Source organism: Marmota flaviventris, chromosome 3 (assembly GCF_047511675.1).
Source record: "Marmota flaviventris isolate mMarFla1 chromosome 3, mMarFla1.hap1, whole genome shotgun sequence".
NCBI lineage: Eukaryota > Metazoa > Chordata > Mammalia > Rodentia > Sciuridae > Marmota > Marmota flaviventris.
In genome coordinates this window covers 3,474,335-3,497,878 of record NC_092500.1, presented here as the reverse complement: position 1 = coordinate 3,497,878, position 23,544 = coordinate 3,474,335, and the positions used below count along the sequence as shown (strand labels likewise).

Below are 23,544 nucleotides of genomic sequence, written 5' to 3'. Positions count from 1 at the left end.
ATGTGCAGACAGATGTGCAGACAGATGTGCAAGAAGCCCCCAAACAGCAGAGGGAAGAGAGAGCCTCCGCATCCCGGGCCGCTCTCCCTGGTCGCCTGCAGCCCCGGCTGTCTCTGGGCCACAAGGATCCAAGTCACGTGACCTGTCCACACAGTGAAGAGCATCAGCACCCGCAGTCACGACTGCAGGCAGGAGCCTTGTCACGGGAAACCTGAGGTCCCAGGAGACCCCAACAGGAGCCACCGCATCCCCCCTGAGCTGGGTGCCGTGGCCACGCCTGCGATCCCAGGGACTCAGGAGCCCGAGGCAGGAGGATAACAAGTTCCAGGCCGGCCTCAGCACCCCAGGCTCAGTCCCTGGCACCAAAGAAACAAAAAGAAAAACAGGTGGGAAACGGAGACGCTGTGGCTGGGGCTGGCTCTGAACTCGCGATCCTCCTGCCTCAGCCACCCAAGCCACTGGGATCACAGGCGTGCGCCACCACACCCGACTCTGCCATTCAATTTTCAAAGGAAAAATGAAGCCTGGTTGAACCCTGTGAGCTCGGCTTGGGCCGATCAGCCCCGGCTTCCCTCCACCATCACCCTCATGCTGCGGTCACAGTCCCCAAGGGTGGCGCCATCACCCATTGCCTTGTGGCCCCTTATGACACCTAGAATAAAACACACAGCCCTTGCCCTGTCTTATGGTCCTTCACGGTATGTCCCTCACCCTCCCCATCATCACAGTGATGCCGCCCTGCCAACCTAAGGTCCTCTTCCTGCCCCAGGGCCTTTGCGCATCTTGTCTTCCACCTGGAGCAGGGCCAACTGGGTCCCAGCTACCTGCCCCCCACGGGAGCCCTCTGGTAGGGCACCCCCGTCCACCTCGAGTTCCCACTTCATTCCTGCACAGGAGCTGCCGCTGCCCGACTTCACCCTTATTTGTTTACACCTGTTTCTCCCCGGGGAGTCTGAGGGCTGAGACCTGCAGGTCTTGCTCCTGCCACATCTAGAACATTCCCCTCTGAGAAGCTGCTGGGTGAACACCTGGGCGGGAGGAGGCTCCCACGCAGCTCTTCCACCTGCACCACCGCGCAGACTGCACGGGAGGCTCCGTTTGTCCACCCAAGCTGTTTTTACTTGTTGGAAGCTGCCGGGTTTCCTTGGCCAACGCTGTGACAACACAGCAGGCAGGACATGGCTGGCCTCCTGGTGACCACTCACCAGACTCCTCTCTCCTGAAGCCACCGTGGGTCTGTTTGCTCTGGCCCTGGCCGCACAGGCCACAGGAAACTCAAAGCCTAGACCTCCTTGGCTGCACTGGGCTCTCCTGTCCCCAGGGCTGGGGGCTGCAGGACTCGGCCACCCGCCCGTGGGCACCCAGAGGGCACAGCATAGCGGAAACCTGCAGGAAAGACCCACTTCCAGGGACTCGCGCTCTCTGGGGCCCAGGAAACGGCATTAAACGTCAGCGCACGATGCTGAGCTGGGAACATGACAGGCGTCACCCACCACCCAACGTCAGCGTCACTCACGACCGTGGACACCCAGGTACAGGGACAATGGACCTGCACTCTGCGGCCTCCAGGGTGGGCTTCTGAGCCACCTGCTTTCAACAAGCCTCCAGGACACAAACCAAGTGCCCATCAGCCAGGGGCCACCGAGTGACGTAGCGGCCACCCCCGTGATGGAGCACCAGGCTGAGCCAACGGAGTAGCAGCTGCCAGTGCGGATCCTCTCAGCAGCGGCCCGGCGGGGCACAGGTTCTGTTCTGAGTCACCTTCACGTTCCAACAGCTTCACACTCACCCGGGGCCGCGCCCAGGCTCCCTGTCCACACGGCGGCCTCGCCCCGCCTGCCCACAGCCCGCTGTCTTCAGGTCTCCAGGTCTTTACCTACTGTCCCTCCCACCCCAAGACCCCACGCGACACTCAGCCACCACGTCCCCTTGCTCCTCTGGGTCGGACCCGGCAGCCCGAGGGGTGCTGCTCACGCTGCGTGGAGAAGGTGGGGCAGAGGCAGTGGTGGCCCGCACTCTGCCCTCAGGTCGTCCCTCTCCCCAGGACGTCCCTCTCCCCAGGAGTGTGGACGGCTGGTGCAGAGGTCCATGCTGCTAGGACAGTGGGCTCCAGCACCCAGCCTGCGTCCAGGCGCTTGCTCCACAGCTGGAGGATCAGCGTCCCGCCAGCTCCACACACCCCAAAGGCAGTCCAGTGCACCTTCTGTGCCCACCCTGGGAAGGACGAGTCACCGCACCGTCCCTGAGAGGGCAGAGGACATGGGCAGACGGCAGGCCTGAGGCTGCGGGGCCGCCTGGTGGTGCTTCCTGCGTCACCCAAACAAGGTTGGCAGGGACTTTCCAGGGCCTGGGGTGGGGCCCATATGACCCTCTCATATGGATGTGACAGTGGCTGGAGGAGGGTGGGGGTCTAGCTGTAGCCCAAGTGGTGGGCCCACCCCTGGGGACTGAGGGGAGTTGTCACAGCACGGCTTCCAAGGAACTGACGGCCCCCAGGGTGGGGGGACAAGGACCAAACCACAATCTTGAGGCCAGGTGGCAGGTGACCTCGCTGCAAGTGACAGGCACAGCGGCCAGGGCTGGGTGACCCCAGAAGGTACCGGGGAGGTGTGTCCCCCAGGAGGGCCTGCCTCGGAAACAGATAGGAAGGGCCTCTGCACGTCACACGTAGGACAGCGGCAAGCCAGGCAGACGGCAGCCACCTCCTGCGCAGTGTCACGACCCAGGACCCGACAACAGCAGACGCCTGCCCTCCTGGTCCTGGGGACCACAGCCCACTGTCTAGGTGTCGGGGCTGGTCCCAGACAGGCCCCACAGCACCACCTGCTCCAGGAGGACCCCAGCCTCTGGTGTCACCACAACCCTGGAGTCCCTTGGCCCGAGGACACGCCTCTCCCACCCCCGCCCTGGCCTCAGGAGGCCCCCTTCCCTCTGTGTCTGATTTCTCCTAAAGGACGCCGTCCCTGGACGAGGGCCACATCCAGCGTCACCTTGGTGACACCTGCAAGAGCCTCTCTTCAAACCACACCCGTGCTGCAGTTCCAGGTGGACTCGGACTCGGGGACACCGTTCAGCCAGGGACAAGTGGGGACGTGGAGGAGGGAGGGACAAGGCCACAAGCAGGTTGAGGCCTCCTGACTGCTGCTGGGCCCATGAGGTAAGGCCCTGGGGGAAGTGGCCACAGGAGAGGGGTCCTCACGGCTGTGGGTGGGACCTGGGCACCACGAGGGTCCGTGCTGGCCACTCTACAGAAGAGGACACAGGGCAAGAGGGGCTCTGTCCAGCGAGGACACTCGGGCTGTGGGCAGCAGGACCCAGACTCAACCTGGCCCTGGGCCCCACCAGAGATGGTCAGGTGGATGGGGCAGTTGGCCTGAGAGGACCCCGACCTGCCTGCTGAGGACAGCCAGAGACACTTGCTCACAGGTCCCTGTGACCCCACCCCATGCACCTCGGCCTGGGGTGGCATCTCTGCGCTGATGGTCTCTGCTGAGGTCCCTGTTCACAGCCCTCCCACAGCCAGACCCCGCCCCTCCACAGGGCACTGTGCTCCCATCCCTTGCTCTGTCCCCTGCTCCTGTCCCCTCTCAAGTCTTCCTAATGGGCAGGAGGGTCTGGAGGTCCCCCTCACAGCAGGTGGCTTCAGGTGGCTTCCTGCTTCCCTCTCCACGGCGCTCCTCTCTGTGAGGCCAGATGGCAGGGGTGACGTTCGGCTCCTGCTCCCGAGGGCACCTGGTCCCTCCTTTCAGGGAAACAGAGTCCACATCTCCAACCTGCGTCTCCTGGACCCAGACTCTCCTCCCAGGGACAGGCCGGGCGGGCGCTCCTGTGGGCGAAGCAGCTTCTCCTGCCCCGGCCACAGGGAGGAAGAGCACCCCACAGACCCTGGGAGGAGCGTGGGCCAGCTTGGGGGTGACCAGCACACTGGGCACCGTGTGGTCCCAGTGCAGCCCACCCGCTCGGCCCCAGCTCTCTCTGGTGAAGGGAGGGTCCCCGCTGAACCCCAGCAGCCCACACGGGTCTCTCATTTGGAACCCAGGTCCTCACCTTGTAACTGCCCCTCTGCTGCCCTCAGACTGCTAGAGGGGGTCTCCATGGCCCTCTCCTGCTGATCCCACTGGATCTTGGGGCACACCAAGCACCAGAGCCCAGGCAGCCGGCATGAACCCCCAGCCCTGGCCGGCACTGGGTCCGGGCGGCAGACCCCAATGCCCCTCGGCATCCTCTGCCCCCAAGACACTCACCTCCGAGCCCCTCCTCCCCTCTGAACCGTGAGGTCCTGGAGGTGCCAGGAATTGCTCTCTCACAAGACCCGGGGCGGACGCTGTCCCCAGACGGCCAGCACAGGAGGAGTCGGGGGACACCGCGTGTTCTAGAGAGGACCCGCCTCCAGGCAGACAAGAAACAGGAACACACAGGAGGGAAGCGACCAGAGGACCCCGTGCTAGGTGACATGAGCCCAAGAAAGAAGGCAGATCCCAGGTGAGGCCTGTCGTGCGAGGCGCCCACGGAGTCAAGTTCAGAGGAGGAGGACGCACCCCGGGCAGGGCAGGTGCCCCAGGGCAGTCCCCGTCTTAGGAGGTGACGGTGAACGTCCTGAAGGTGGCTGGTATGACGGCGGCACCGCAATGTGAATGATTAATGCCACTGTCTGTCCCTGTTGAAGTGGCACGTTCCATGTCACATAAAGCCTGCCACCAGTAGAAGTAAATAAATGCAGGAAAAAGTTGACGATGAAGATCCCTAAGGCCTGGTTCTCGATGTCACTCTTACGGTTTGATCTGGAATGTCCCTGAAAGCTCATGTTAAAAGCCTGGCACCCAACGTGGCATGGCCCAGAGGTGGGCCTCAGGAGTGAGTGGACCAAGGCTCTGACCTCATCAGGGATGAACCCCTTGGTGGCTGCAGGGACTCCTGGGAGGAGGGTCCTAGCTGGAGGGAGCAGGTCGCTGGGGCGTGTCCCCAGCCTCTCCCTGGCTCCTCTGCTTTCCGCTGCCGCTGCCACTGCACCCTCCGCCCTGACGCGCTCTGCCCTGCGGCCAGCCTAGGACTGGAGCTCCAAACCACAGGCCAAAAGAGATCCTTCCCGCTCCATCGGTTCTTCTCAGGTGTTTTGGTGACAGTCGGGGAAAGCTGACTGACACACACCACCACATCACTTCAATAAAATCACGCCGTCAGCTCAGAAATGGTCTGTCCTGGTTTGTGTGTGAGTAAAGCTGGTCCCACGGTGGACACCCCATTAATTACTCCATAAAAAACACAGCTGGTCTTGCCTGTACTTGACGGAACCTTCTAGAAGCCTGAGATCATAACAGGCCCCCTACCCCACCGTGGCCAGTACAACCCCAGCTACAGGAGCTACATTTCGGAATGACTTCCGGAAAGTCCGGCTGGCCGAGACTCGTCTCTTGCCACGAGACAGAACTTCCAGCTAAGAGTCAGGGTGGTTCCTCAAAAAGCTCAACGTAGAGTTGACGTATGGCCCAGAATTCCATCCCTACATGCAACTTAAAAAAGAATAAAGACTCGTGGACCCAGAAACTCATCAGGAATGCTCAGAGCAGCACCTTCAGATGGCCAGGAAGTCGAGAGGGAAATGTCCATCGGCAGACGCAGGGCTGGCCATCTGGTCCACACGGGGCAGCGGGGGATGCCTATAGAAGTGCTCACACATCCTCTAGAGCTGAGGAGACACGGGCACTCTGAATGGAAGGAGCCAGCCACAAAGGGCCACGTCCACAGGATGGCCAGAAGAGGGGACTCCACAGAGGCAGGAAGCAAAGAGAAGAAGGGCGGAGGGCGTGCAGCCTGCGGGTGGTCCAGGGGCGGCTGCGTGACACTGGGGAGGGATGTCCCAAGTGCTGTTGAGTGTTCCCCTTGATGGCTAGTTTATCTTAAGTGAATTTCCTCTCCTTTTAAAAAAAAGGGGCACTGCAGCTCTTAATAAGAATGCCTTGTTTTTTGCGTGAGATTACTCAAAAGGTGAGAGCCATGCTGAAAGGCATTTCAGAATGACTTCCTCAAAGTCTGGCTGGCCAAGGAAGTCAGAGGAGGTCAGAGGTTGGGGCAGGAGGCAAAGCCGCCACCTAACCTGGGCGGTACCCCTTGCTGGCTGTGAAGACCTGGTTCCTGCTCAAGTGTGGGCGCCAAAGCCCCCACAGTGTGTTTGTGTTGTGAACCAGACTCTGGGGGAGAAACCGGCAGGATCCCATGCCCGCAGGGAACAGGCTGGGGTCACACAGAGCCCCAGGAAGCTTTGGCCATCAGTAGACATTCACCGCGGGGCAGGAATCTGGAGGTCTGACTGCACCACGCTCTGCTCGGACGCCAGGCCAGCAGCAGGCCGCCTCACGACCCTAGGGGTGGCAGCTGCCGACAGAGCCCTGGCTTCTAGGGCAGTTGGCTGGGGCGGGCACCCCTGCAGAGGCTGCCCCCCGACCTCTACCTAGGAGACGAGAGCAGCACATTCTGTCCTTTTCCCAACGCTGTCCCATGGCAGCTGGGTCAGAACTGTGCCCAGCTGACAACCTGCCCTCGGGAAAACACAGACTTGGGCTCTCCTAGCTTGAGACGCCTGGGGCCCCTCGTTTAGCACCCCAGCTGCTCCAGGCCACCCAGGGCCTCCACACCTTCCGGCAGTGCTGTCTGGGGCTTCCCTTTGCCAGCCGGGCCCCAAATGTGCCGCTGGCTGGGCCAGCAGGGCGCCTGTCCAGCCCCCTCTTCCTGCCAGAGCCAGAGAGCCCACCTTTCTGCCCCCTCCCAGGAGGACGGGCCAAGTCCCCCCAGGCGGAGATTAAGCAACAATGTGGGCTTCAGAGAACAGTGAGCGCCTGGTTCTGAGCCCAGTGACGCCATCCGGCAGGACAATGTGGCCCCTGAGCACCTGCCAAGGGACAGCCCATATGCTCTCCACCCAGACAAGTCGCGGAGCTGCTGTCAGCCCAACAAGGAAGGGGATGAAGGAAAGACGGGGGCTAACAAGCCGCCAACCAGCCCCCCACCCAGCCGCAGCGCTCCGGGCCCTGGGGGTCGGCGAGTCTCCATTCACTGCAGCTTAGAGCCCAGCTGGAAAGGGCTGTGTCTCTGATCCAGCCCCAGACAGGTGCAGAATCCTCCACCCAAAACCCTGTGAGCAGGAGGCCGTGGAACTGAGAGTTCTCGAAGCCGGGACAGGACAGGCGCGACCCCCGACATCGCGCAGGACCCAGGCACTGAAATGCTGACCTTCCTGCAGCAGATGGGTGCATGCCTGCAAAGGATGGGAACACGGTCGCCGGGACACCTGGTGTGGGTGGGTCAACTTTTGGTTCCAGGGATTAAGCCCAGAGGCGCTTAACCACTGAGCCACATCTTCAGCCTTTTTTTTTTTTTAATTGTTTAATTTAGAGACAGGGTCCACTAGGTAGCTTACAGCCTCGCTGACTTGTTGAGGCTGGCTTTTAACGTGCAATCCTCCTGCCTCAGTCTCCCGAGCCACTGTGGCTGGCCGATGTGGGTCATGTTTTGCTGTCAAATGGAGTTTTTCAAACCCCCCTTTGGTTTTCAGGGCATTTGGATTCGGAGTGGCAGATAAGGGCTGCAGACCAGCGTCTCTTCGGAACAATCCAGGAGCCAAGACGAAAAGCAAAGGAAAATAAAGGGAAATTCCCTGGGTGGCAGGAGAGGTGGCCCGGGAGGCACAGGGCGTCTGCTGGGGCGCACGTCTCCGCTGTGCTCTGCGCCCCACGTCGGGCTCAGGAGCGCACGTGTTTGAATTATTCAAAACAACAATAAAAATTCCTTAGGTGAAATGGGCGGTGGACCAGAGGATGATGAGGGGCGGGAAGAGGAGGGGCGGGCTCTGGCCTGAACAGGGACACTGTTCCAGGGGGCGGCGGGGCAGCACTCGTCTGGGGTGGGCATGAGTACTCTAAAGGACGCGGTGGCTTTAAAAAAAAAATGACCACAAGTGCTACGACGTCCTCCCACCTGCAGATGAGACTGCGTCCCCTTCCCCTGCATCTGGGTGGGCCTGGGGAGGCCACCACCAGAGGAAGGCCGGGTGTGACCCCAAAGCTGGGACAGAGAAGGCTGGTCGGTTCCACCGGGCTCCCCAACACTGGCTCCTGATGCTCCCTCTCAGGAGCCAGCGGCCACGATGCAAGAAGCCAAGGCCCCCAGGAACTGCTGGCCAGCCAGGCTCACGTCCCCACCAAGCTCCTGGCCTGCTCCAGGGGGACTCTAGACGGGGGTTGGGGAGGGGGCATATTCCTATAAAGGACCAAGCAGAAAAGTGTGTGGCCATGCAAACGGCCGTCCTGGACAAGCCCCTGGACAGGCGTAGCTGGGTCATGATAAAACATGTAGGGAACAGGCCAGCGTCCAACCCCTGTCCAGACCACTCCGCCCTGGCCATTCTAGCCTGGCTGCCATTCACCTCATCCCCAGAGAAGTCCCCAGATGCCGTGTAGCAGAAGCAAGGTGTCCCTCCTGTCCCTGACAGAAAACCCAGGCAGAACGGACGCAGGTGCTTCAGGCCAGGTGACGGGCAGCCGTGGCGCAGGGAGACTCACCAGCAGGAGGTGACCAGACAGGCGCCCTCCGGGGTCCTGGTGGAGATGGCTCTGGGGCGTCAGGCCGGTGCCCAGAGCCTGACCAGGCAGAGCAGTCCAGTCAGGTACCCAGGGCTGTGGCCGTGGGCGAGACACCAGGAAGAGGGAGACAGCCGGAGGGGCTGCGAGGTCTGAACCCAGGAGCCTGGGCACGGAGGGCAGGGAGGCCGCAGCCTCGTGGGGCCATGAGGAGCTGCCCAGGAGAGGGGACAGGAACGAGGAGAGCCTGAGACAGGAAGGCAGGGAAGAGGGCGGGTCACCCAGACTCCAGGGAGGCAGGACGGACAGCGGCCCTGGATCTCAGGTCATCACGTGCCTTCCCTAACCGGGGGCAGTCCACCTGCTTCCTCCATGACCTGGGGCAGGCTTCTACGCCACTCTGGGCCTCAGTTTCCCCATCAGTAAAGCCGAGGTGACTGGTCTCCTGCCTCCTGGGGCCCGCGAGGCGTCACTCTTGATGTCTGGCGTCATTGTCACTCCTCCCACCCAGAAAGCAGGATGGAGCCGACACTGCTACCCCAGTGATGAGGGATCTGGGGCCCAGAGAGGCTCAGGGACTGTGCCCAGGACACACAGCAACTGGGATACAGACTTGATCCTCGCCACGGCGGCTTCCCGGGGCTGTTCCTCACACATGCCTTGGGGAGAGGATGACCCTAACTGCACAGGCCTAGGAAGGACAGGCGGCCATGCAGCCTCCTGAAGCCAACCATCAGCACGGCTGGAAGAGCAAGTGTGACATCGAAGGCCACCAGCACCGCAGCCAGTCCCGTCCCCAGGGAGCTGTCCCCAGATCTGCCTCCGCTCTCAGACTCACTGATAGAGGAAGGCCCAGGGTCTGGGGCCAGTGGCCAGGTGAGGGAGCTGCCAGGAGATCAGCTGTGAAGGTGGGGACAGGGCTGAGGTGGGGACTGGCACCGGTGGGGTGGCAGCCACCATCCCACCAGCTCTGGCTGCTGGGCCCAGCAAGGCCCCCCAGGACGATTCCCTCCCTCCCACCCTGACCACAGCCACTGCCACAGGCCCAACCCTCTCTGGCTATGGAGGAGCTGCCCCTCCTGGACCCTGTCTCCCCCAGGGGGCCTTCAAGTTGCTTCCAGAATAATCTGAGACTCTTTTGAAATGCAAATTCCACTGGGCAGCTGTAGGAGGCCACTGACCCTTGGTGGACCAGAGCCTGGGGTCTCAGGAGCGGGGACACACTAGGCTCCCGGGGCAGGGCCACCACAGGGCCCCTCACTGCAGCACCCTGGTGGCAGGTGCAGGGTTCTGCCCCAGAGGCTGGTAGGAGACACTGCAGTGGCTGATTCCCACCGGGCGCAGGGGAGGCCCAGCCCCTCCATCAGCAGGGGACAGCCACCCCCAGGGCACGCAGATCACCCTCGTTACTGCAGGGGCTCCTTTCCTTCTGGGGTGCAGATCAAACATGGCCCATCCTCCGCGACCTGGGCCTCCGCTCTGACTCCTGGACCCAGAAACGCGGGGGGTTGCTCTTTAGTTAAATATTTGCTAAGAAAATTCCAGCCCTAAATTTCAAGAGACCGACTTAGCATGACATTCGAGGAGTTTGGGTTATTAACCAGGGACACTTGTGGAGGAAATGAGAGAAAATGAGACCACCCCACCCCCACCTCTCCAGGGACTGGGGTGTCCCTGAGCTGGGGCATCCCTGCTGGTCCTCAGAGGGCGGCCAGGGCTTTGTGTGGCCCCCACTCACTTCTCCCAGGCCACCTTCTCTCCACTCCAGATGGCGGAACAGGTCCCAGAACTCAAGGCGGGAACAAAACCCTCTCCCACCTCGCGCGGTCTTGTCCCCACTGCCCACTGCGCTCTGTGGTTCCCGGGCTCCCGGCCCAGGCCTTTGTCCACCCGCTCCTTCCCCTGATACTGACAGCCAGCAGACTGGCCCGCTGAGCACAGGGAGGGGCCGCCAGGCCGGGGGGGGGGGGCAGCTGGAAGGGGGGTCCAGGAGAACACGGGAGCTGGGGCTGACAGTCCCCCCCAGCTCCCTGCCCAGGAGTGCTGGGTCTCGAAGGCCTGCCTTCCCGTGTCCTGCCCTGCCACTGCCCAGCTGCAGGCCTCTCCACTGCACCCTGAGCACCTGTGTTTACTGACACCAAGTGTGCACTGTGCACTGAGGGTGGCCTGGCCACCCTGCCCCTCCTCCACACACACGCCCCCACCCTGCACTCCCAAGGTCCCAAGGAGAGACCAGCTCCAGAGCCCCCCGGGCTGGAGCCGGGGTCTGAACAGACTGAGGAGGTCACCTGACCCTGAGCAGAGGTGCTGGGGACGACCTCACAGCAGCAAACGGCCCCTCCGAGCTCCCCAGGGTCTGAGAAGGACACACGGCTCTCTCCCCAACACTGCGCTCCCTGCACCCTCAAGTCACTCATGATTAAAAATTATTTGGTGCAAAGTCCTTTTTGAAGCCTTGTTTTATTTATCTACTTGTTTTTGTGAGGTGCTGAGAATAGCACCCAGGCAAGCGCTCTCCACTGAGCACAACCCAGCCCAGAAAGTCCTTCTGAAGATCCTAATCTGCAACCTAAACTCAAAGGAACACTAATTGAAAGTGTCGTCACTCATTAATTCAACAAATATGTGCACCCTGTGTGTGCCAGGCGGAGCGTCCAGGATACCACGGGGAAAACCAGTCTTGCCCTCAAGGTGTCCTTCCTGGTGGGCCGGCACCGTGAGGTCAGTGTGTGGGGGTGCCGTGGGGAAGGGGCGTCCTGGGTGGGGGAGGGGCACCAGGGTGGGACACCGGGTGAAGATGGGACCTACTGTGGCCCGCACCTGCAGGGACTGGAAGTCTGTTCCTCCCTTGGAACTGCGTGACGCTGGAAACTATGGGGGTCCTCCAGATGGCACCCAGAGCCAGTGCTCCGTGGGAAGCCGGCGGACATGGGAGAGGTGTAGGGTGAGAGGCAGCCAAGGCCTCCCTGCCCCAGAGCCCCGGTCTCAGGTGGGGGAGGTACCACCCGCGAAGCCTGTGTGCACACGGGCAGGCACGCGTGTGTGCACGGGCAGGTCCTCAGGCGAGCGCGTGTGAGAGAGAGTGAGCTGGGGCCCGTGGCTCGAATCACTGCACCGGGGTCAGGACTCAGTGCAGGCTGGGGGAGGCCCCACCTGAGCAGCCCCACCTGAGCCTGGATGAGGGACCGGGGAGTGCTCCGTGCTCCAGGTGGACACTTCCCAGAACCGCCTCCTCCTGCAGGACGGCAGTGCCGTGCTCCTGTGCGGCCACTGGGTAGGTCGCAGGTCCCAGAGCACCCACTCGCCTTGACCAGGCTGGGCCCTCCCTGCCGGGTACACAGTGACCTCACGAGTAACTGCCAGTAACTTCCAAAGTGACATTTATGCTCAGTCTGTGACCAGTCTTGGGGACACTTGGGACCTTAAACCAACAAATAGTTGATGTCCCCAATTCACAGCCCAAAATGCTGATTGGTACTTACCTTGGGGCCACTCTTCCTGGCCCGTGGCCTGGGCACCCTGCTTTCTGAGCAGGTTGCTTGTACCTGTCACCTCAATCTGCCCACTGACCCTCTGCTCCAGGGGACAGCACTGTAACTTGTCAGCACCACGCACACTTGCTAGAGCCCGGGAGGAGGCCTGGGCCTCTGCCAGGTGTCCCTCCCCCCTGCAGGGTGGGCACTGCTGATGGGGCCACAGACTGACCTGAGATGGGTGGGGCTAGCCCAGCCTCTGTGGGAAAATCCTCTCTTCTCTGGGGGCTCCAGGTTCCTAGAACAGGGAGCCCCGGGCTGAGGCTCTCCGGCCTGCTCCCTCCCTGCAGTGAGAGCCTCCACTCCTGCCACACGAGCCTCAGCCCCAGTGAGCAGCTTTCTAAGTGCAAAGGCCTCGGGAGCCACAGCACATCCACCCGCTGTGCTCCCGGGACCCGGCCTCCTGCAGCCAGAGGACACCCTCGGACTCACAGGTCCCGCACCCTACTTTACACCTGAAGCAACAGAGCAGAGAAAGGGGTTCTCCAGGTCACCTGGAGAGGTGTCAGCAGGGCTGGGGAGAAACCGGGGCTCCTGGAAGCCCCCCTGCTGCCTCCTGTTCTCAGTGTCGATGGGAACAGAAACACACCAGCGCGTTCTGGGGCTGCAGTTATTGTTCTCCAAGAAGCACTTTTAAACACGAGCTGGGAGACGCACTGATCCACACCACCCTCGCGGGGCCTCCCGTCCTCTGCACCGCGAGCCACAGCCTGCAGACACAGGGAGGTGGTGGGCCCTAAGGACGGACCCGCAGACCCGCCTCCTGCGCCTGCGTCGGCCCACCCTTGAGCACAGGGTGGGTTTCCGGTGCCGTCACTGCTCTCCAGCAGCCCAGACCTGCTCCGGGTGCTGCACGCTGGTCCTCCACAAGGTCCGGCCGCAGGTTTCACTCTGCTGACTTCTGGCTTCACAGACCGGGTTTGGAGGGTCAGGTGACGTGTTGTGCCCACGGCCACCTGGCTGCAAACCCACGTCCACCCAGGAGCTCTGGGCCCTGTGCACTGGCCCCAGCCCCACGGCCTCTGGTGCACAGGGTTGAAACGCTCCCAGGGACCGCTATCCTGGCAGTGGCTGGACACGTGGGGAGTGGAAGGGAAGAGAAGGCACGGTCAGCATGCTGCCACCCGACCCGCCATGGCCAAGCTGGCCCTCAGGGGCTCCCCAAGGTGCAAGTGGCCCCGGGGCTCTGCACCCGCCCAGGAATGAGGCCGATTTCCCTCTCACCCTCCACCCGGCCTCCAAACAGAAGCTCCGCTCCTCACTAGGAAATTCCTTCATGGAGTCAGCCGAGCGTGGCCCCAGCCTTGGGATGTCCATGAACTGTCCAGGGAGCTCTGCAAGCCCCACCAGCAAGTCCCCTTCCCTCCAGCACCAGCCCTCCTGGCCCCACTCCAGCCAGGCCCCAGATTAACTCTTGATTCCTCTTTTCCATAAGAACCACCCACTTGTTTTAAGAGCCCGAAGCTGGAGTTGTCCGACCTGGACGTATTTTCTTTGAGGTTAGAAACAGGCGTTTGGTCAGAGGACAGAGGATTAAAAAGTAGCTGAAAAGACATGGAAACGTTTAAAATTTCTCTGGGGGTAGGAAAGCCGGCAGGAGGAGACGCTGAAGCGGCCCTGTTCTGTGCAGCGGCAGGCTCCCCGCGCCCCGCGCCCCTCGGCCCTCTGTGTGTCCTTGCTCACTGCAGGAAGCGGAGGCACCGGTGGCTTCTCTGGCCTGCTGAGTTCCAGAGTGACAAGCTGGGTGGGGGCTTTGGGTCCATCTCCTGACATCTGGCTACCCCGGTGCCTACAAAAACCAATAGTGACCACCACTGGAGACCCGGCCACGGGCCAAGGCCCGGTCAGGTGGGGGCCAGAGCTCTGCTGCTCGGGAGGTTCCACTCTCCCACCATAGGGAGCCCAGGCCGTGTGGCCACAGGCCCACCAAGGCCTCGTGCTCTTCTTCTGAGCTAAGCTCGGGGGTGACTCTTACATCTTCAAGCGTGTGGGGGACACGAGGTCGGAGAGGCAGTCATGGGGAGCAGCCGCCATCTCTAGCTCACAGCTGCCTCTTCAGGGAGACCGCGGCTCGGGCCATGAGTGAGGAGGTCTGAGTGGAGACCCTTCAGGGTACTCAGGGATGATGGTGATCCGTTGATCCATTCTCCAAGATGATGCCTGGGAACTAGCTGGGAAAGACGAGCTCCACCCCGTGGAGTGTGCGTGAGCAGCGACCACGGGAGTCACGAGGCCCTGACGGGCACGCTGGGCAGACGGCATGCCAGGCCCAGAGGAGGAGCAGCCGCAGCCTCGAGTGGTATGCTGTGCCCAACAGCCAGTGCCCAGGGAGAGAAGCGGGCACCTGCTGGCCTCAGCATGGCTCCAAGACCATAGACGACTGCTGGGGCACTGGTCCTTTAGATCCTAACATCCTAAATTCTTAGCTGTTAAAACTGAGCCTGCACAGTGACAGGGGCTCTGTCACTCGAGCAAATCCCTCCTGTGTTAGGGCTGGAAAAAGCCTCAGGCTGTGGCTCTCTGACCGGCTCACAGGGATCAGTGTGAGCAGCTTCCAAATACGCTGCATTTGCCCCCCCTGAACATGCACGCAGGAAGCCCCGTCCAAACAGGTTGTAAAATTCTGTAGCTCAGACCACGGTTCCCATGGAAACCGCATGGTCAACGACGTTACATGCACCGCTAAGCTGCAGCATGTTTTCTTGTGAGCAGTCTGTGGAGAACTTACATGACCCTGATCACCCACAGGAAGGATGCACACCAAGGGCCAGCACTGAAAAGCCATGCTTGAGCTGACAGCTGTTAGCCAGTACTGAAACAGTGGTCAGTCCCCAGAGAGAATGGTGACCCCGAATGGCTAGCACCTTTGCACCTGCCAGAAGCCAACAAGGACCTCCCTGGAGGAAGACAACAGCATCCTAGGCCTCATGCTAGTCCTAAAATTATGAAAATGCAACGTCTGGCACATAAAAACCACCAGGCACACAAGGAGACAAGACCTGAGCACACTCGACAGACACAGAGACGGCCTGAAACAGACCACGGGAGCTAGAAGACACAGACACGGGCACCGTTGTCCCCACAGTGTTCCAAGAGCTGAGAGGACTGACGACTTCATAAGACCAGGGACCACAGAAAAGAACACGGCAGATCAGAAAAGTAACCAAAGGAAATTCTAGAACCGAAAACACAATCAAAAACTCGACAGATGAGCTGAAGAATAGAGTTGACTCAGCTGCTAAGAAAATAAACTGGAAAAAAAGTCAAAAGAGAAGCTTCAGACCAAGCAAAGTAAGAACAAGGGGTACACACAGCATCGCCCCTCACTGCGTTCACCCAGCCTGTGAGTCCCTCAGTTGCATTACCACTCGACTGACTGTATTTCCAGACACGCCGAGCCTGTCCTCGGGGCTCCCTGTTCTGTCCACCTGCCTAACCGTCCATGGCTATTCTCTTAATCACACAGCCCCGTGGTAAGCCTGGGCACCCAGCCAACCAGGATCTCCCGTCACTCTTCAAGGCTGCCTTCGCTGGTCTCGGCTGATTTTAGTCACATATCAATGTTAAAGTCAGCTTATTAATTTTTTCAACTTTCCCTAAAAAATCCCTTAGGTTTTGATTAATAATGCACTGAACATATACACCAATCTGGGGAGAAATGACATCTTTACATGACTGAGTCTCATAAAATATTTCATTTCATTTTCCATTTACTGTGCCAATAAATCAAGACTGCCTTGGGTTTTATGGAGTAAGTATCCAGCAATCTTGCTGAGCGCACTTACCATCTGCATCACTCATTTACTTATTCCTTCGGATTTCCATTGTATGTAACCATATCATCTGTGAATCGTAGCAGTGTTTCAATGTTTATAACTTTTTTTCTTGTCTTACCTCATTGGCTAAGATTTCAAAACAATGTTACATACCTGGGATTTAATACAAAGTCTGGCAAATACAAGACACTAAAGGAGTACTGCAAATGAATGACTTAAATGCTCACACTGATGTGCCAGAAGTGAGCTAACTCATCACCCACAGCAAGTTGGTCACCACAAGTCTCTGGGCAAGATTTAGTTCTTGGATTTCACGGAAGAAGATCCTAATCCTGCTTGTAAGCAAATGAAGCAGGGGCTACTCAAGACCTGAGAGCTGGGAGAGAAATCACGTGGCTACAAAGAGGAGAAGAAAACAGGGGAACGAGAAAATAACTGAAAGGAAGCAACAAAACCTACATTATTTAGAATCAGTACGGCAGCTCTCCTGGAGAATGAACCGGGAAATTAACTTCCAGGTTCTGATAGGGTGTTGGGTGGGTGCAAAATCATCAGATAAAACATCCAATACTTTTCAACACTCAGCAAGAGTCAGGTGAAAAATGTGACGAGGAGAGACCTTTGATGACAGCAGTGAAACCCACAAAGTTCCTAGAAAGGAACCTAAAGTACGATCTGAATGTGGGGACGTGCTTCAGTGGTATTGCAGAACTGGATCTTTCCAGAGCTGCTGAGGGAGAACCTGTCCCGAGCCTCTCTCCCAGATTCTGGTGTTAGCAACCCTTGGTGCTCCTTGGCTTGGGGTGCCCCACCCATCCCCATCTCACCCCCATCTTCACACCTCCTCCTCCTCTCTCCATGTTTCTCGGACTTCTGTCTCTTAAAAGGACTTGCCACTGGATTTACAGCCCACCCCAGTCCAGGATACTGTCATCTCCAAGCCCTCGGCTTACATAAACCTGCAAAGATCCTTTTTCCAAATGAGGTCGGATTTACAGGTTCTGGGTGGACATACCTTGGAGGGCCACTATTCAACCCACTACCCAAAGTAATTCGTAAGCTCAATGTCATTCTCACCAAAACTCCTACAGGATTTTCTTCTTGCACTAAATAGACATTTATAATGTACTTATTAAACTCACACCGAAAAGAGTAGCCATAAGAATAACGCAAGAAAACTGAAAAGAACATCCAGAGGAATCGAACACCACCGGCTTTTGGAATATGCTAGAAAACAACAGTAAAGTAGGTAGAGCAGTGTGTGAGGTAGGACACTGCAACACGGCAAGAGGCGCTCCCCTTCTGGGGCTTGTGATGACGGTGGCATGGGGGGCATAAAAGATACTGAAACAAGCAGGGAAACTAAACCCCCACCCATGCCCTACCCCAAATTAACTCAGAACACATTAAATTAAGACAAGAAAGAGTCTGACCCTCTGGGGTTTGGAAATGCTAATCCCCATACCTGAAACCAAGAAGGAAGATTCAGGCGGGGGGAGCTGTCAGGCCCCAGAGGAAACAGAACAGCCAATTTAAAAAGCCCACCCAAAGGAACCAGAGACGGGTGGAAAACTAAGACCTGGCTTGCTCTGCCCATCAGATTGGCAAAGTTCAGACAAAGATATCATCAAAGTTGGGGAAAAAGCAGATTAACGAGCTTATGTCCCAGTGGCAAGATGTCCACTAGGAAAACAGTCTCCGAAGGCAATTTGGTGATTCGACCCACAGTTCAACATGACGTATCATCGAGGCAGCAAGCCCACCTCTACAAACCTGCTTTCAAGACCCCTCAGAATGCATACACCAAGTCATCTGTCCCGCTGATAGCCACCACTCCTTACAACAGAAAGAAAGAGGACAGGGCCTCCTCCCTCCCAGTCCACGGGAGCTGGCAGGGGCTGTGACCGGGTACCCAGGCAGCCAGGCTGCGCTCCTGGCCATTCCCAGCATCTCTCTTTCCACATCTGAGAATCCCAGGGCCAGGTGCCATGACCCTGCCAGGTGCTGGCGCAGCCTCCTCCTGGACACATAGGACTTGATGTCCCTTCACTGCCTGCAAACCCCCTCCCCAAACCCAAAGCCCTGCCTCCTCAGTTCCTCCAAACGCACCAGGTCCCAAGGGTGACCAAGGACACCTCAGCCGCCCCGTCCACCACCCTGAACATCCACCTCCACCCCTCTCCTGGCTCTGCAGTGGCCTCTCCCACCAGCCCAGGCACAGAGGCCCCTGTCTTCCTGGTCAACTCAGCAGGATCGCAGGGCTCACTGCAAGGAACCTGGTGCTCCGGCTTGAACTGCCTGCTGCAAATGACCTTTTCTGTGTAGCCGCTCAGTCCCCTTCCCCCAAGGCCCGAGATTACATTTACAGAGGTGGCGGTAACCATGGAGACTGGCAGCCCAACACAGGCTGCGGAGGGTTGATGGGTAACCAGGGGGACAATGACAGGGCCTCTGTGCTTATTCAGATGAGGGGGGCGGGCTGAATGGGAGCCCAGCACAAAGGCCACTGGCAAAATGATGCAGGCTCCAGAAGCTTCCAAAGGGGTGTAAATGACACCCATAACTCTCACAAAAGAACAGGGGCGGCACCGGCCCACACCTGGGCTTTTGATCTCCTGGGGCTTTTACAACAGGGCTTCTGTCCCATGTCACTTTTTTAAAAAGTACTTTATAACAACTCTCGGGTCCATAACTGGGCCTTCAACTCTGGTCTCAAAAGGAAATTCACAGGGGGTCCCAAGCCCTGGCTTTCGGAGGAGGCTGAGCTGTCCTAGGGGCACACCTGTCCTGAGGGCACACCTGGGCGGGCTCCCAGCAGAGCTGGAGATGGCCTGCAGGTGCCACGCACCCAGATCCCTGGCTCCAGGCCCCCTTCCCCGCGCAACTAAGATGTACATTTTTCAAAGATCCCACACGACCCCTTTGACATGTGCACCCCTCAGATGAGAAATGACCAGACAGTCCTCCCGTGAACTGGGAGAGTGGCTCCCCCACAGGAACGGCCAGGTGTTCTGGATCCGTGGCTACGAGCTCCCTGGGCTTGACGAGAAAATGAAGAAAAATCAGGAAGTGGCGGGGGAGGCCTGCGGTGGGGGCCAGGTGGGGCCCTCCTGACCGAAGGAGCAGGAGGAACCGTCCCCTCCCACCGTCCCCCCTCCACTGTCCCCTCTCCACCGCTGGCTTGGCAGCCGTCCCACAGAAAACCACGTTTCACTGTAAACGGGCAATGAGACCACAGCCACCAAGGGCAGCTCCCCAGGCCCTGCGCCCTGCTCTGCAGACACCTGTGGAACAGGTCCCACCGCCCGGCTGTCACATGAGGGAACCAAGTTCCCAGAGACTGAGTGACAAGCTCCAGGTCACCAGGCAAGTGACTCCCAAACTCAGAATCACATCACCACGACCTCCTGTCTCTCTGCCTTTGTCTTTTAATATCAAACAGACCAGACCAAATCAGGAGCAAGACATTTTTAAAGAACACGTGCTCCGTCAGGGGCAGTGCAGGCGTCCCTGAGGGGGACATCCAAACTCTGACTTGCTGAAAGCTACTAAAGTGTCACGTTGGCCCTCAAGAAGCTTCAGATTTGGGAAATATTTAAAAATTTGAAAAACTCCAAAATTCGGAACACTGACCCCAAGCATTCTGGGTAAGGGGGATAACTGACTGCACCCCAGGACACTTGACCGGCATCTGAAAGGCTCTATGCGAAGGGCCCACCCCAGGTCCCTGCCAGGGCAGGCCCCCATCTCTGTCCCTCTCTCTCCAGTAACACAAGTGGCCTCGGATGGGAGAGTCTCAGCTCAGCAAAACCAAGAGGGTCAAGAGACAGGGCCTACGACCCCGCAGGCTCAGGGCCTGCACCCAGGAACAGTGGCGCTCAGGACTCCAACGGCCAGTGAGCTCATAAGCTGATGCTCTGCTGCTATCCAGCCAGGGGACAGCTGACCTTGTGCCCGGGGAGCAGGGGGCCCTCCCTGCCACCCTCTCCTCCCAGATGTTACCAGGGCCACAGAATGGGAGCCAGGACGCAGCCGTGTGTCCTCCTAAGGACAGTCTGCCTGGGTGGGCAGTTAGCCTGAGGCTCCTGCCCCCTTTGTCCCTCAAGGCGCGCAGGACGTGGGGAGGACCCGACAGATGTCCCGCCCCTGGGACGACTGGAAGCCTCTGAGACCTGCCAGAGGGACAAAATTAACTGTGGGTCCAACAGAACAGAGGCTGGGCAGGTGCTCGTCACTACTCCTCCCTCTTCCCTGTGGTCCTCCAGTGGCCTGAGAGGGCTGGTCACAGTCCCTGTGTTTAAGAACAGAGGATTCAGCTCTGCAAGGTCACACAGAAGCACGGACAAAAAAGACCATCTTCCCACCACTAGAAATATCTAAGACTGACACGGTGAGGTACAAAAAAGGTCACAACAAGTTAAATCAACATGCCAACTGGGAGAAACATACATGTACAGGAGCTAAGCAAGCTGACTGAACAAGTGGATCAGCAAGTCACAGAGAGAGAGAGAGAGAGAGAGATGGCCCAATAAAAAAGCCAAAAAAACTGTGCACTGTCCCTAAAGAGAGGCATGCAGAACAAAAAAAGGAAGACATCTACTTAAAGGTCGATGATTAGAAAACACGAGAAAGATCTCTCTCTCCAACAATGGAGAAAATATCAGGGAGGGGCCTTCACACGCTGCTGGTTCCAGAATAAATTACCACAAACTGTCCTTGGCCCCGGCCAGGTCATCAGCAGAAGGTGTGCGAGCTCTGGTGGCAGTCCCCCAGCCTCCGGGAGCCTGTTACTCAGAACAGCCTGGAAGCCACTCGGCTTCACGACACTCCACACCAAAGAAATGGGGAACAAACAGGGGTCCTGACAGCACGTAGTGTCACATCCACACCAGGGACAGTGGGCCGGTGACAGAGCAGGAGAGGCAGGTTGTCTAGGCCAGGACGGGAGTGCACAGTGTTACAGGGTCCCAGCCAGTCACGCCTGCGGCAGATGGGACACCAAGGACACCCTCGGGAACGCGGGAGGGGACCCTGACGGGTGGGTTCTGCTTTATGCACTTCTGGGTTGGGAAGTTTGTGAGATTGCTTTAGGGTTTCGACTAATGAGAATCTTAAGGACTTTTTTAAACACATCTCATCCACCCAGTCTTGCTCCTCTCAAAAAAGTAAATAAATAAATAAATCACGCCTCACTGGGGAGCACCGGCGTCTGGAAGGCTCTGCCAAGCTCCCGGGCAGCCCCCAGGCACACGAGGGCTGTGGCCGCCATAGCATCCTGCGGGCTCCATAGCTCTGGCCTCGGTGGCAAGCTGAACTGGGCGCTGACCGTCCAGCTGGGCAGAAGTTTCTGGCAAGCAGGCCAGCTCTGCTTCTGAGGACGCCTGAGTCCGCAGGGAGCAGGTGCTCCCAGGGTCTGGCCGGAGGAGCAGGGGGCAGGGCGGGGAGGGGCCAGGCTAGCTGGCTCTGCTTTCCCTCTCCTGTCATCTGCGTCCTGACCGCCCCTCGGCCTGCCTGGCCTCCTGGCCCTCCCTGAGAGCCCTCCATTGTCTGGCATTTCTCACAAGCCTGGCCCCTCCCCGCCGAAGGACCTCGCTTACTTGCCAGATTCCACTGTCCCACAGGCCCCTTCAAGGTGGCCTCCCAGGCTCCTCTCTCCCCTGCGCCTGGGCATCCCTCCGAGGCTGCCCCCGCCATGGCCACCCCCAGGGGGCTCTCCGTGGCCACCCCGACTCCACAAGGCCCTCACGGCTCCTCTGACTTCCAAGGCTCTGCAGGATCCCCATTTGGAGGGAATTTAGAAATGCCAGATCTCTAAGAATGAGCCGTCCGGGGGGTTTGTCAACACATGTCCCCTCGGTGACGGTGACGGGAAGCACAGAGGCACCTGCGGGTGAGGCTATTTTTAAACACAGAGTTTTCCGTGCCTGAGATCCCGGGACGGAGGAGCCAGCTGTGCAGGCTCCAGCTGCGAGGCTTCCACAGCCCCTGCCCTGTGTGCGGGCGCCCACCACAGCTCCCAGGCAGGACGGTGCTCAGCTGTGCCCTGCTCTAACACCAAGGCCTGTCCTCTACCTGGTGCCCTGTCGGCCCGTCAGCAGCACCCCCACCTGCTCCGGGTGAACAGCTGGGGGGATGCAGACACCCTGCTGTCCCCGTGACCAAGTCCTAGAGGGGACCCCATCCAGCCAGGGTCACAGACGCCATAGGAAGGGGTGGAGATGCAGCCTTCAGGTGGGCACTGATTGACCCATGGCACCTACCATGGTGCCCCGTAGCCCCCTTCCACAGATGAGGAGAGGGGCTGGCCGCAGGGGGCACACCCCAAGCCACACAGCCAAGTGGGGTTTGGCCAAGCCAGCCTCCTGCCTTCCAGGAACCCACGGGCTACAGGTCGCTCTGGCCATGATCACTCTGTGCTTCATAGTGCCCTGGGCCAACTCCACCTGTCATCTGTGTTGGGACCCTCAGAGATTTCCTCAAGGCCTCCTGGGTGCTGGGGACTGTGCCAGGCCCAGGAAGGGGCTTCCCTCAACATACGGTCCAGCTCTGGGGTAGCTGTAACCGTGAAAAGAAGTCCCAGGGGCATGGGTGACATCCAGAGAGATTCTGGGTTGTCCCTGCTAGGTGGCAGGTGCTACCGGCCTCTACGGTCGATGAGGGCAGGAACGCTGGTCGGCATCCTGCAGTGCCCAGGAAGGCCCGCCACAGAGATCCGCCCAGCATGCACAGTGCTAAGGGGCACCCTGCTCGAGACGGAGGGCACACAGTAGGTCCTTTACTGACAGGCCCATCTGGCGAGGAACCAGGGACCCAGAGCACCCTCCCCCCTCCACGCAGCCTGATGCCCACTGGCAGAACTGGGCCTCACGCCTCCTCAGGCACAGAGGGCACCTCAGGGCTGAGGGCACAGGGTGGGGAGGAGGGCGCTCCCACCAGGGGGCTGGAGAGAGCGCAGGGGTGGGGGCTACCTCTTTCCAAGGCCAGTGGGGACAGAAAATGAGAGAGGCACGGAACACTGGCTCTAAAACTAGTGAGCTGGGCTAGCTCTGAATCCTCTGTGTCCAGCAGGCGAACGCAGCCCACGGGGCTCCCTCGGAGTCCATCTCTGGCCATTAGGTGAAGTCGTACGAGTGAGGGTCTTCCCGTGTGATATCCAGGACGTTAAAGAAGGGCTCCAAACTGAGCTCCTTGCCAGAGGCCAGAGCACTGTGGCCAGGGCTTCCCCCGGGGGTAATTAAAGAAAGCCAGTCCCACATGCAGTCCTTGAGGGCCCCATTGTCCTTAGACAAAGGGCCAGCTCTTCAGCGGAGGGCCCCAGAGGTGCCTCCAATGAGCTCAGGGTGGCTCGTTGCCATGACAACCCCTGTGCCCACCGGGGCCTGGAGGGCAGCAGACTCGGGAACAGCCCAGGTGCTGCCAAGACCCGTCGGCCCCACAGTGACTGCCCCAGAGGGTGGAGAGGCCGCCTCCACAGACCAACGGCCAGTAGGGACCGCCTCTGGGCATGGGGACGCCTTGCTGTCTGTATTTTGGTCTTAGAATATTCTAGAGTGAGCACATTTACCGTTGGGAACAGAACAGAGAGACTATATTCTGAGAAGCAACTTCACGCACACAACATAAAGCTCTAACGGGTCAACACCTCGCGCTGCGCTTCTTCAG

The 23,544-nt window shown here is 59.3% G+C and overlaps 1 protein-coding gene across 2 annotated transcripts in view; it reads right to left on the bottom strand.

Annotated features, from left to right (window-relative positions):
• The window catches only part of Celsr1 (cadherin EGF LAG seven-pass G-type receptor 1), a 119,748-nt gene that overhangs the window by 76,805 nt on the left and 19,399 nt on the right, over positions 1-23,544 (bottom strand). The window lies entirely within an intron of this gene.